At 36.1% G+C, this 12,806-nt stretch overlaps 1 protein-coding gene and 1 long non-coding RNA gene across 5 annotated transcripts in view; one reads left to right on the forward strand and one right to left on the reverse strand.

Moving 5' to 3' along the window:
- LOC123870097 (solute carrier family 12 member 6) overlaps positions 1-12,806 on the forward strand; it is a 346,267-nt gene that overhangs the window by 23,898 nt on the left and 309,563 nt on the right. The window lies entirely within an intron of this gene.
- Positions 3,583-8,109, reverse strand: LOC123870529. Its single transcript, XR_006797089.1, has 3 exons — positions 8,057-8,109; positions 7,304-7,305; positions 3,583-3,595 (listed from the first exon to the last, which is right to left on the reverse strand). It is a non-coding gene; the product is annotated as an uncharacterized LOC123870529 (long non-coding RNA).

Raw genomic sequence — 12,806 nt, forward strand, 5'->3', positions numbered from 1 at the left:
TCCAAGTGGATGAATTCACGGGCATCATCTATCTAATACAGACATAGCTTGCATCCCGGAGATGGATGATACTTTTAATCCCGGAAAAATCAAAGAGTTCCTGCGGGTTTAAACCTAAAGCGACGTGGACTAAGTCGCGAGCCAACCAAAACAAAGATTAGGACTTATATGGATAGTTTTTATTATTAAAATAAAACTGTTTAATTTTATAACAAAATGGTGATTCAAACCGAGGTTGGTATTGTGCAAGTTATGTCCGGCTTTTAAAACGTTATGTTTGACATTAAAAAGAATGAAAGCTTTAGCAAGCGCCGAATCTGATATTTGTATTTTAGGGCCTGGGTACCCTAAATACGCGTAAATGATTCCCTACGAGAGAAATTTAAGGAAATAGGTATTCTTACAGTAGCTTCTCAATACATTTACAATAATATAATTTTTGTACGACAAAACATCCTCAGCTACAAAAAAATCGGTGATTTCCATGACAGGCCAACTAGAAATCGTAATAAGCTCGCAACTCCTACGCTCCGCCTCAGAAAAGTGGGAAAGTCATTTGTGGGAATGAGTGTAATATTTTATAATAAAATTCCACAGTCAATATTAGACTTGCCTTTACCAAAGTTTAAAAAATCCATTAAAAGTATGCTCCTGGCAAAAGCATATTACACAATCGAAGCATGGATTTGACTCGCTCCAGCAATGCGCGGGTCTGCAATTGCTTGTATAGTATAGAATATTATTGTAAATTGCACAATTGAAAAGAGCAACCGCCGAGTTTCTTGCTGGTTCTTCTCGGTAGGAACGGCATTCCGAACCAGTGGTAAATTATTTGACGATTCAAAAGCACTTGTAAAAGTTTATTTGAATAAAAATCTATTCTATTCTATTCTATTCTATTCATGTAATAAGAGTTGTACGATAGGTCGTGACCTCGGTGAACTATAATTAAATAACAAAATGTTATCGCGACTAGTGATTATTGCTATTGAAACAATTATTACTAATGTGGTATTTTATTTATTACTACCTAGACTAGCTGATGCCCGCGACTTCGTTCGTGTAGGTTTAGTTTATTAAAAATCCCGTGAGAACTCTTTGTTTTCCCGGGATAAAAAGCATCCAACACAAAGCAACTTTTTTGAACACAAAAACTTCCCCCTTCTGTCGTCTGCCTGATTAGCAGTTTGTCAGTTTTATGAAAAAACTAGGAAGTAAAACAAATGTTTCTTAAAACTAAAACGAAGGTACATAATATGCTACGTAGGACCACATTAAAAACGTCTTAAAAACCAACTAAAAACCTTTTTATTTACATCAATTTCTGGAAACCATGTTCTTAGCGGCAACACAAAAACTGATTTTTGGAGTTAGCTGCTTTTAGAAAACCACCAAAAACAGATATGATTTTTGGTATGCTAAGTACTAGAATTCCTTAGAAGACAACTTGGTACAGGGACTGAAGTTTTCAGCTATCCATTGTTTGAGGAGTTTGATTAAAGAAAAACAAGGCGCCAGAAAAGAAAATGAAATATAAACAAACGAGTGATGTCAAAGTAATAACAAGTTGGAGAAGTATTAGCAAACTTTGTACCCAGTTTCGCACTTAGTTTAATCATTCTACGTCGTCGGGTGAAATTTATTTTTATTAAAATTATTTCTTACAGATTAATCTCTCTCCCCATTTCCTCTCCTTGAATGAAAAACTTTTTAATATAAATGATTTTTTTTTAAATTTAATTTCCTTAAAGTGTAGGTTAGGTAACCACTTTAATCCATACTAATATTTTAAATGCAAAAGTGTGTCTGTCAGTCTGCTACGTTTTCACGTCCCAACCGCTGAACCGATTTTAATGAAATTTGATACAGACGTGGGGTACATCCCGGGGAACGACATAGGCTACTTTTTATCCCGGAAAATCAAAGAGTTCCTACGGGATAAAAAAACAATATCCAAGCGGGCGAAGCCGCGGGCATTCTCTAGTAAAATATAAAAAATACCCTTGTGGGTTCCGGGACAAAAGTAGCCTATGTCACTCTCCAGGTCTTTAACTATACTGATGCAAAAAATCACGTTAATCCGTTGCGAAGTGATTGAAATACAAACCAACAAACAATCAAACAAACACACTTTCACATTTATAATATGGGTAAGGATGTACATACATTTTAATTTACACGGCAGCCATTTTAAAATTCGCCACCTTGGTTCATTATTATTTGTTTTTAAAGCAGTAGGTAGGTAATAATTTTACACAGTCTGTAAAAATTTCAACTAACTCTATCTATTGCGGTTCATGAGATACAGGCCGCCTGCAGATAATATTATACAGACAGGCGGACAGCGGAGGCTTAGTTGGTACGTATACTTTTCGGTACGGAACCCTAAAAGCTGTTTATAAATAAACTTTTTCTTTCAAAATATAATCGTACTCAATATTATATAAGCCCAAATGCGAAAGGAACAAATGAAATTGAAATTCCAATGAAATTGGAACTACGATTGTATGAAGCGAGTGACGGAGAGAGCCCTGTTAAAAAATTGTAATGTAATATAAACGTCAGCTAACCTGCCCGTAATAATATTATGAAACTTACCAATTTCGTCATAATAATGAAGTACCTACTCGTAAGTGTTCTCACTTATCTCATTATTATGACGAAATCCGTTTTTTATGCATAATAGTTTTTGCTTTATCGTGCAAAATCTCGAAAAAAAATACCGTACGCAACCCTCGGTGCGCGAGTCTGACTCTCACTTGACCGGTTTTTTATTTCAGAAATCAAGGAGTTCCCACTACATTTTTTAATACTCTAAATCTACACGGACGAACTTGCGTGCGTAATTTAGTTAGGTAACATTTTGAAGTCACATAAAACTTTACTTTCGATTGATTTTTGACATGAACCTACGCATTGGAATTTACGTTACAGTAAAGTTTTGTATTTGAGTAGTGTAAACAACCGTCGGCATAGCAAACAAACAAAACAAAACAAATATATCCGAATGAAGCTCAAAGTCCCATAGATCACAGATGCGCCGAATGTCGGGTAGAGATTACAGAATATCAAACACCCATTTATCAAAATTGGTAAGAGAATTCTAGGACCAAAGTTTGTTAGTTCGATACAATACGACTAACATTTTAGAGATAAGTATGATTTTTTTGTTCAAATACTACTAATTTTTGTTCCCCATTTGGTATAGGTAGTTATCTTACTTCGAAAATTGAAACACATTTTAATTTTTTTTTAATGATGTCACCACAAATTCATGGTTTTCGGATTTATTCCTTTACTTGTGCTATAAGACCTACCTATCTGCCAAATTTCATGATTCTAGGTCAACGGGAAGTACCCTATAGGTTTTCTTGACAGACGGACAAACAGACAGATAACAAAGTGATCCTATAAGGGTTCCGTTTTTCCTTTCCAAGTACGGAACCCTAAAAACCTAAAAGCATAAAAAGCGATCATGAACTTCTCTTTTACTCGGGAAATGAAGTTCACCGAGCAAAAACTAACTTTGAACGCAAAGCTCGATTTCAAAATAAAATTACGGAGCTTTTCACATAAACTACTGACGACCACCTCCCTGGCGCAGTACCTAGTGAGCTCTGTGGTTTTACAAGTGGGAGCTTCCGGGTTCGATGCCTGGCTGGATTCATGGATGTAATAAATAATATTGGTTGGATCAGTTTAGGAATTTATAATTTAAGTACTAGATTTTGTCTTGGACTTTATCTCTGATACAAATACATTTTGCCTATAGCAATCGGGAATATTGCATAGCTACCTATCTTTTATAGTAAAAAAATCTAGTGAGAGTGAGTGAGAGAGAGAGAGTGATAGTTTCAGAGATTACCGTTCACAAACTAACACCTCCAGTAGATTCGAACCAAATTGGCTGTGACAAACGGACGGACAGACAGACACGAGCGAACTTATAAGGGCTCCGTTTTTTCATTCGGACGCACGGAACCCTAAAACACTCTTTTATTACAGTTTTCAGCCCGTAGGTATTAAGGAAAGTTCATGATCGTACAACGAAAGTTCATGACGTAGGCGTGCTGGACTGTGTTTAGGGTTCCGTAGCTCATAAGGAAAAAAAGAAACCCTTAAAGTATCACTTTGTTGTCTGTCCGTCCGTCTGTCCGTGGGTCAGTCGTGTCTGTCAAGAGAACCTATAGGGTACTTCCCGTTGATCTAGGGTAGATAGCACAAGTAAAGGAAAAAAATCCGAAAACCGTGAATTCGTGGTTACATCATCAAAAAAATGTGTTCACGAAATTAGTTTACTAAATCACAGGTGTTCTACGTAAGTACATAAAAATGTTAGGTATAGCTTTGTACGGAACTCTTCGTGCGCGATTCCGACTCGCACTTCACCGGTTTTTTTTAATAAACTCAATTATAAATTCAATCTGAAGGGTAAAGACGTTCACCTACAAAGTTAAAGCTAAAAATATTCTTTCAAAAAGAGGGAATGGAAATTACCTTGTATTTTAATAGGGTTAAAATTGAAACGGAGTTTATTCTGAGACGTGCTCTAAAGGGGTTAATAAGCAAAAGAAGCAATTTTCTGTTAGTGCCTGCTTTTCTCAAAGTCTTTTACATAAAATTATTCATGTTCATAAAAACGAAAACAAGCAAAGTCGTTTTCGGAACGAAGTTTTATGAATCTTTCTTTCATTCTCGGTTTTTTACTGCTTTTCGAAAAATCGGGCTGGTGCAAGGCGCAGTGCTCTGAGATTCAGAAAGGAGTTTTCAGTAAACTTTTATATCTTACCTTTCCGTCTACAGCTTCTTTACCCTTTCTTAGGCGCAATGCAGACCATAAATTGATGCAGCAATCTTTGTTGATACCAATTTTTCAGTTCTATCCATCTGTTGGTGTTGGCCCTTAGATAACTTAATCTCTTTTCCATAGAAATGTAGTCAAGCAAAAGTAGGGCTTGAATTAGTGGCCAACGGTATCACTGCTCGAATTGACACATACTTTTATCCCGAAAACAAAGAAATCCCCGCGGCAATGGGAGTTTTAAATTATATAATCCACGCGGACGAAGTCGCGAGCGTCATCTAGTTCCAAAATAATTATCATCCATCCAATACGGCCTCAGAAGTTTTCTTTGTACTTTGATAAAACAAGCGGGAAAAATAAAAATACAACTTCCGATGAAAAGAGCTTTTATTGTCTACCTTTAAAAGTAAGTTCATTCCTATCCAATCTCGAGCCGATACTCCGAGACATAAACACAATATTATTGCCTATAGGGACTGAAAACTTTATGATTTACTTTATGATTGTACTTTAAAACTTAACTGTTTATATGGAAGTATAAGATGAGAAAGAATTACTAGTAGCATAAACCATAAACCAAAAAATTTATAAATGACAAACAGTCTTTCACAGTCAGTTTTACAAATACCCATATCGATTAATGCATTTCGCGACGCTTTTAAGTTTTTTTATGAGATATAGGTAAAGCTTTTTAAACTCAAAACAAACAAAATCATGCTCAAATAAAATTTCTTTTTTAAAAGCCTTTTAAACAAAGCTTTTAAATTAGTGTAAGTATATAATTTTTTTTAAACTTTGTAGTGACATTTTGAGGTCGGTTTTTAAACTTTGACACCTGCCCAAAAAGCTGTTACTTTTTTGATGTTCCGTCTTCATTGGAATCTTTAAAAATAAGAATAAAATAGATAGTAAACCTAAATATCATTTATTAAAAACTACAATCGGTTTGTATACCGATATGAAACCCACTTAATCCCTCGGATGAGATGCTGTGAAGATTTAATCAAAACCAGCTCTAATTTGGATTCGCCGCTTCAATCGCTGTAATGAAATCTCTAAATATGAATAATTCAAATACTAAAATGTGCTTGTTTTGAATCTTTGATGAATTAATTTTCAGGATGGGCTTATGGACGTCAAAAAGCGTCCGTGAAAGCATTAGCTAACCCATGATTGGGCGTACATCTGTAATTTAGTCAATTTATTCTTTAATTAATTCTTTAAATAATATTATATTAATAGCTAATCTATTGTACACAATTTTTAAACTAAATTAATACGATAGGTTGAAATGTTTCGCTATACCTTTCATAATAATGCTTTCTGCGGAAAAGGATAATCTGTCAATTTAGAGATTATGTACCATTTTTAACCCCCGACCCAAAAAGAGGGGTGTTATAAGTTTGACGTGTGTATCTGTGTATCTGAGTATCTGTCTGTGGCGTAGCTCCTAAACTAATGAACCGATTTTAATTTATTTATTTTTTGTTTGAAAGGTGGTTTGATCGAGTGTTCTTAGCTATAATATAATTCAAGAAAATCGGTTTGAAAGTTATCGGCTCTTTTCTATTTACTGTAACCTTCACTTGTCAGGGGTGTTATAATTTTTAATTTACAGTTGTTTTAGAATGTCTAATTGACATAAATCTATCTATATTAACAAAATTTCATTTAAATGAGAACTAAACTACTCTTGTCTTGGACGAATAAATTTCTTATATGGAATACGCTGAGGAGCGCGCTAGGGAAGCTATTAAAATCGCCGAAAAATTGTCAGATATAATATTTCACGTCGTTAAAAATTCTGTGGTCGCACAACATAATTGAAAAATAATGTTGTGCACCATTTTCGTCTAACCATAAATTTCAAACAAGAGCAAAATATCTCTAAAAGGCCACGCAATCATAATAGCAAATTGCTGCTACCTCTCATTAACCCCATTGCGAGAACCAGTCGCAAAATTAAATTCCGTTTTGAGACCTTTAGGTAAATTTTCTCTAGATTTTCGTCAGGAAACAAATATTTTAATTAATTTTATAGTTTGACTGAACTAAAACTTTTTTAAGACCGCCTCTGAAAACAGCTGCCACCGAGTTTATTGCTGGTTCTTTATAGTTAGAGGGGCATACATACGAGTACAAGCACACTTGTAAAAGCGTGGCTTTGTTGCCATTTAGGTTCTGGTTAATCAACATTGATTCAAGTCCATGTCAGCAATAAAATGTTTTTTTTTTTAATTTATTTATTTACCATTATGTAATTAATGGTAGAGGTAGCGGCCTTCAGAAATAAGAAATACGACGCAGTATCTGTCATTGTACCAGAAAAAATGGTGGTGTAGTATTGGCGCTTTCAGATCTATCACACTAATATCACACTAATATTATAAAGGCGAAAGTTTGTATGTGTGTGTGTGTGTGTGTGTGTGTGTGTGTGTGTGTGTGTGTGTGTGTGTGTGTGTGTGTGTGTGTATGTTTGTTACTCCTTCACGCAAAAACTACTGGACGGATTTGGCTGAAATTTGGAATGGAGATAGATAATATCCTGGATTAGCACATAGGCTACTTTTTATCCCGGAAAATCAAAGAGTTCCCACGGGATTTCGAGAAACCTAAATCCGCGCGGGCGAAGTCGCGGGCATCGGCTAGTCTGAAATATCGGTGAAAGTGGAAACTGAGCTACGAAAAATATACGTGCATCTAGTACCTACACGTGTAACATAATGGCGTCTACGAGTATCTATGACCTGTTGATTTAAGTACGAGCAGGTATTTGCAGGCGGCCTTGGAACCACGCCAGGAACGAGATAACGCCAGATGTTACCCCAATACCCTCTTGCTAATGTGGCTTTGCTCAATTTCCGTCCTACTTCAAGTTCAGAGGAAGTTCCTATCACTGTTATTTCATGTGCATGCAGATGAGCTCTTGATGTTTTTAACCCCCGACCCAAAAAGAGGGGTGTTATAAGCTTGACGTGTGTATCTGTGTATCTGTCTGTGGCATCGTAGCTCCTAAACTAATGAACCGATTTTAATTTAGTTTTTCTTGTTTGAAAGGTGGCTTGATCGAGAGTGCTCTTAGATATGATCCAAGAAAATTGGTTCAGCCGTTTGAAAGTTATCAGCTCTTTTCTAGTTAGTGTAACTTTCACTTGTCGAGGGTGTTATAAATTTTTAATTTACACTTGTCAAATCAGCAGTTACCTACTAGGTATGCGAGCTAGTAAAGCGGCGATGTCCTAGTGGCTAGACGTCGGGGGTCTGGGGTTCGACCCCGGGCGTGCACCTCTAACTTTCGAAGTTATGTGCGTTTTTATATAACGGCATGCGGATATATTATTAAAAAATTTAGGAATTTACTTCAAGTGTTGGTAAAAACTCTTTAATAAATTTATAAAATACCTACCTTTGTCCGTGTTTACTACACAAATTTCAAACCCCTATTTTACTCCCTTAGGGGTTGAATTTTCAATTCGATTCGAAACGCGCTACCACGGATGGACAACTTATTCAGATTATGTAAGGCACTTTATGTAAGAGAAAAATTGCTTCAAATAAATCCAAAATACAGTTTCTATTGACGTGACATCGGCAAGTAGGTACGCCAAACTGTGATCAAAAGCAAGTTGACCCATTTCGTGAGGAAGCCATACTGCAGCGGTCCGGATTAGGCGATAATTCCCTTAGGTCATACCGCGATCAGAATTCGCTTTGCTTTGCGTTTCTTTTAATGAGCATATAATGTATCGCACTAAGCGAATAATGATAACGCAGGTACCTATACTTGTATACGTAAAAACATATTGTGTAGAAGTGTTAACCATGTACTAAGGTTTGCATATTTAGTATTTTAACCTATTGTGATGTATTTATGATGTGAATGGAGTGTTAACTATGATATTGGTAAGTTTGAAAGGGGCGTGTATAGCCTGCCAAACTGTGTTAGATTTATTATTTTGTGTTTATCCTGTGTGTGTTACCGGGACATAAGCTGTGTATATATTTGATAATAAAGACATTTTTCAAACAAACAAACAAACAAACAACTTGTATACGCAAGGATGCAGGAAAAGGCTGGTTTTTCCTGCATGTTTAGCAGTGGGAGGGCGAGCGGTGCATGTCGTATGCTGCATGTTGTACCATACAGATTCATTTACATTTCATTTATTCAGATACAGGTTAACTGAATCTCACCTGGTGGTAAGCGATTATGCAGTCTAATATGGAACAGGGCTAACCTGGAAGGGCTATAGCACTTTTATTAATCCCATACCCCTTTGGTTTCTACACGGCATAGTACCGGAACGCTAAATCGCTTGGCGGCACAGCTTAGCCTGTAGGGTGCTAACTAGCCACGGCCGAAGCTTCTCACCAGACCAGACCAGATTTATTCATTTCAACGGATTATAGCAGATTAAGTTTTTGGTTTCTTGTAGGTGCTCGCGACTTCGTCCGTGTGGGTATATAGGTTCTTTAAAATCCCATAGGATTTTGTGTGATAAATAGTAGCCTATATGCATAACCAAGATGCAAGTCAACTCTGTAGTAAGTAGGTCATGCCTTCGAATTCCTCCACGTATATTTAAATTCTCTTTAATTTTCCGGGACAAGTTCAAATTCAAATTCAAAATATTTTTATTCAATTAGACTTTTACTAGGTAGTACTTTTGAATCATCAAAAACATCTACCATTGGTTCGGAATGCCTTTCCTACCGAGAAGAACCAGCAAGAAACTCGGCGAAAATTAGCGATGTCTCTTGAAGAGATTTTCTACATTCCACAGTCCATTCCACAAAGTGCGAAGTTTTAAACCTCCAGGTACAATGATGTCACCAGCCGTCTCATACGCATTTTATGACCGAGCCTTGTCATATTAACCTGTATCACAAATGTGTTTGCTAAACAGCTGACCCGTCGGACCCGCAGAACACTAAATAAGGTAATAGAAATGGTTTATGTAGTCTATAAGAGGAGTAGTTTATTCGTAGCTCAACAACAACAGCTAAACAACGTAGTTTAGCTCGCATTTGAATATAAATAAATCAAAGTAAATGAAAGTAATTTTACAAAGTTACACGGGCTGAAAGATTTGTATGTAAATCTTTGAGCCCATAATATGTAACTTGAAAACATTTTAACAGAAATCTGGAAAATCACAGACAGTTGTTTCTAGAACGTATCTAAAAAAATTCATTGAGTGATTGGTTAATATTCTAGCATCCAACGCAACAAAAATTAAACTGTTACGTTTTGCCAATAAGTCTGCTTCACAATAACGTACAATGATGGGTTACAGCCCTAGGCGCTAAAAATTTCATACATCATGCTTCTATATTATTATATAAAATAGAATCTATAACACTTCTATACTATTCTGATTCTATTCTTTGATCATAATAATATTTATTTTATGCACAACTGGTCAGCTTAGTAGCTGATACTTGACTTAATTTAATTGCAAAAATGCAATTATGTTGTCAATAGGTAGTAGGTACGTATATGTATAACTATATTATGTTATGTCGATAGATAGGTACTTAGTTTTTCTTTCTATAAATGTAATAGGTAAGAATAGTAAAAATCGGTCAAGTGCGAGTTGGACTCGCACGCGAAGTGTTCCGTACCATTGTACAACAAATAACATTTTTAAATGTTTTTTAATTTTCATGGCCGTTATTATAAATTATTATTATTATAACGTAATTGTTGTTATAGCGGCAATAAAAATACACATTCTGTGAAAATTTCGACTCTCTATGTATTGCGTTTCACGAGATAAAGCCTGCTGACAGATGGACGGACTGGAAACTTGAAGATTTTGCATTAATTCTTTAACGTGGATAAAACTCACCAAGAGCAAAACCAGGTCATTATAACCTGTAACTTTACTTGAGTAAAATTGTAGCCCTCTGATTGTATTTAACCAGGTCATTAGTAACCCTTATCACTTTTGCTTCCATAAATTACCAACAAAATCAAATAAGTTCATGTGCAGTAAAAAATCACTATTGCAAAACTCGAATTCCTCCTTAACATTCGATTTTTTAATACAAGGCTAATTTTAAAGGGTGAAATTACCGCAATCGTACAGCCTACAGCTGTTTTGACGTAACATTCGCCGAATACCACACTAAGGTCACGGGATCATGGCCTCTTCGATCGCTCTTGCGGCTTTAGGTTCAATGCTAGACCAAAAACTAGACCTATAAATCGAAAGGTTGGTAAAATAAAGTTGCCTAATGACCTGGTAAGTCGAAAGAGGCACATCATTAGCTTTGAGACTCGCGACTTGCACGGAAATCCTCTACGCTATCAAAAGATTGATATCCGGCCTCTTCCTTTAAGAAACTGTTTTCTATTTCTATTTAATCTAATAGTTTGACGATCTCCGTGGCACAGTAGTGAGCGCTGGTGGTATATGAGGTCCCGGGTTCGATTCCCGGTGGGGACAATTTGTAAATTCAAAATTTCAGAATTGTCTCTGGTCTGGTCTGGTGGGAGGCTACGGCCGTGGCTAGTTAGCATCCGACAACCGTGCCGCCAAGCAATTTATCGTTTCGGTACGATTGATTGCCGCGTAAAAACTGATAAGGGCTATGTATGGGTCTAATAAAACTGTCAGATCCCTTCGAAGTTAGCCTGCTTCTATATTAGAGTACATCATCACTTACCGCCAGGTGAGATTGCAGTCAAGGGCTAACTTGTAATGGAATAAAAAAAGTCACTGGATCGCGTTCGTAGTTAATTGCAACCCTCCTGATTAAAAGGTATACCTATCGGTAAGGCGTGGTAGCTAATTGATTGAGGAACATTAGACGCGGTTAATTTGTGGTATGGGTTTGAGAAATTGCCTTGCCCCTTTTTCTATTTGTCTGTTCCAGTCTTTTAACCTGTAAAGTAACTCTTTCTTCTCGTTCAAATTTCATGGAGCGACCTTGTAGTAGGTATAAGAAATAGCTAAATACAAGCACAAGATTAAGGATTACCTAAATTTTTTTTAAATATTAAAAATAATAGACTTGCCCTTGGCTGCAATAATACCTAATTATACAGTATACACCTTACTCTTTATTTTAAAGAACCTGAGGTGACCTGAAAAATAGGAGCCAGAAGAGCATTTTAAATCTTAGCGATGCGAACCAGAAATGAGGAAACGAACCGTTTACGTGTTCGTGGTGAAAATGTTAGAGAGCATCTAGGTCGGAAAGTTCTTGAGTAGGTACCTGGTACACTCTCCGAAATATATCCTGTAGAATACATAGATAGGCAACATTGTTAATGAACTTTATTTTGCATTAAGTAGCCTCGTGTTGTCCATGCTTCTTCGATCGATATGAATTTAAATTAATAAAGACTGCACATATTTTTAGGGTTCCGTAGCCAAATTGCCAAAAACGAAACCCTTATGGATCGTCTGTCTGTCCGTCCGTATGTCACATCCACTTTTTTCCGAAACTATAAGAACTATACTGTTGAAACTTGGTAAGTAGATGTATTCTGTGAACCGCATTAAGATTTTAAGACAAAAATAGAAAAAAAAAATTTTGAGGGTTTCCCCATACTTAGAACTGAAACTCAAATTTTCCTTTCATCAAACCCATACGTGTGGGATCTATCCCACACGTATGGGTACACGTATGGGATACGTGAGGGATAGGTCTTTAAAAACGATATTGAGGCTTGTAATGTCATTTTTTTCTTAACTGAATAGTTTGTGCGAGAGACACTTTCAAAGTGTTAAACTGTGTGTGTGTGTGCCCCCCCCCCCCCCCCCCTGTAACTTCTATAATAAGAGAATGATAAAACTAAATAAATATATGATGTACGTTATACCATGCAAACTTCCACCACAAATTGGTTTGAACGAGATCTAGTAAGTAGTTTTTTTTTAATAAGTCATAAATCGTAAACCACTAACTTTTTTAAAAACACTATTATTAAAACATCGATCAAAGTTACAACGAACTACAAAAACTTTTATATGATGTTACTTGCTGCTAC

This window comes from Maniola jurtina, chromosome 2 (genome assembly GCF_905333055.1).
Source record: "Maniola jurtina chromosome 2, ilManJurt1.1, whole genome shotgun sequence".
NCBI classification, from domain to species: Eukaryota; Metazoa; Arthropoda; class Insecta; order Lepidoptera; family Nymphalidae; genus Maniola; species Maniola jurtina.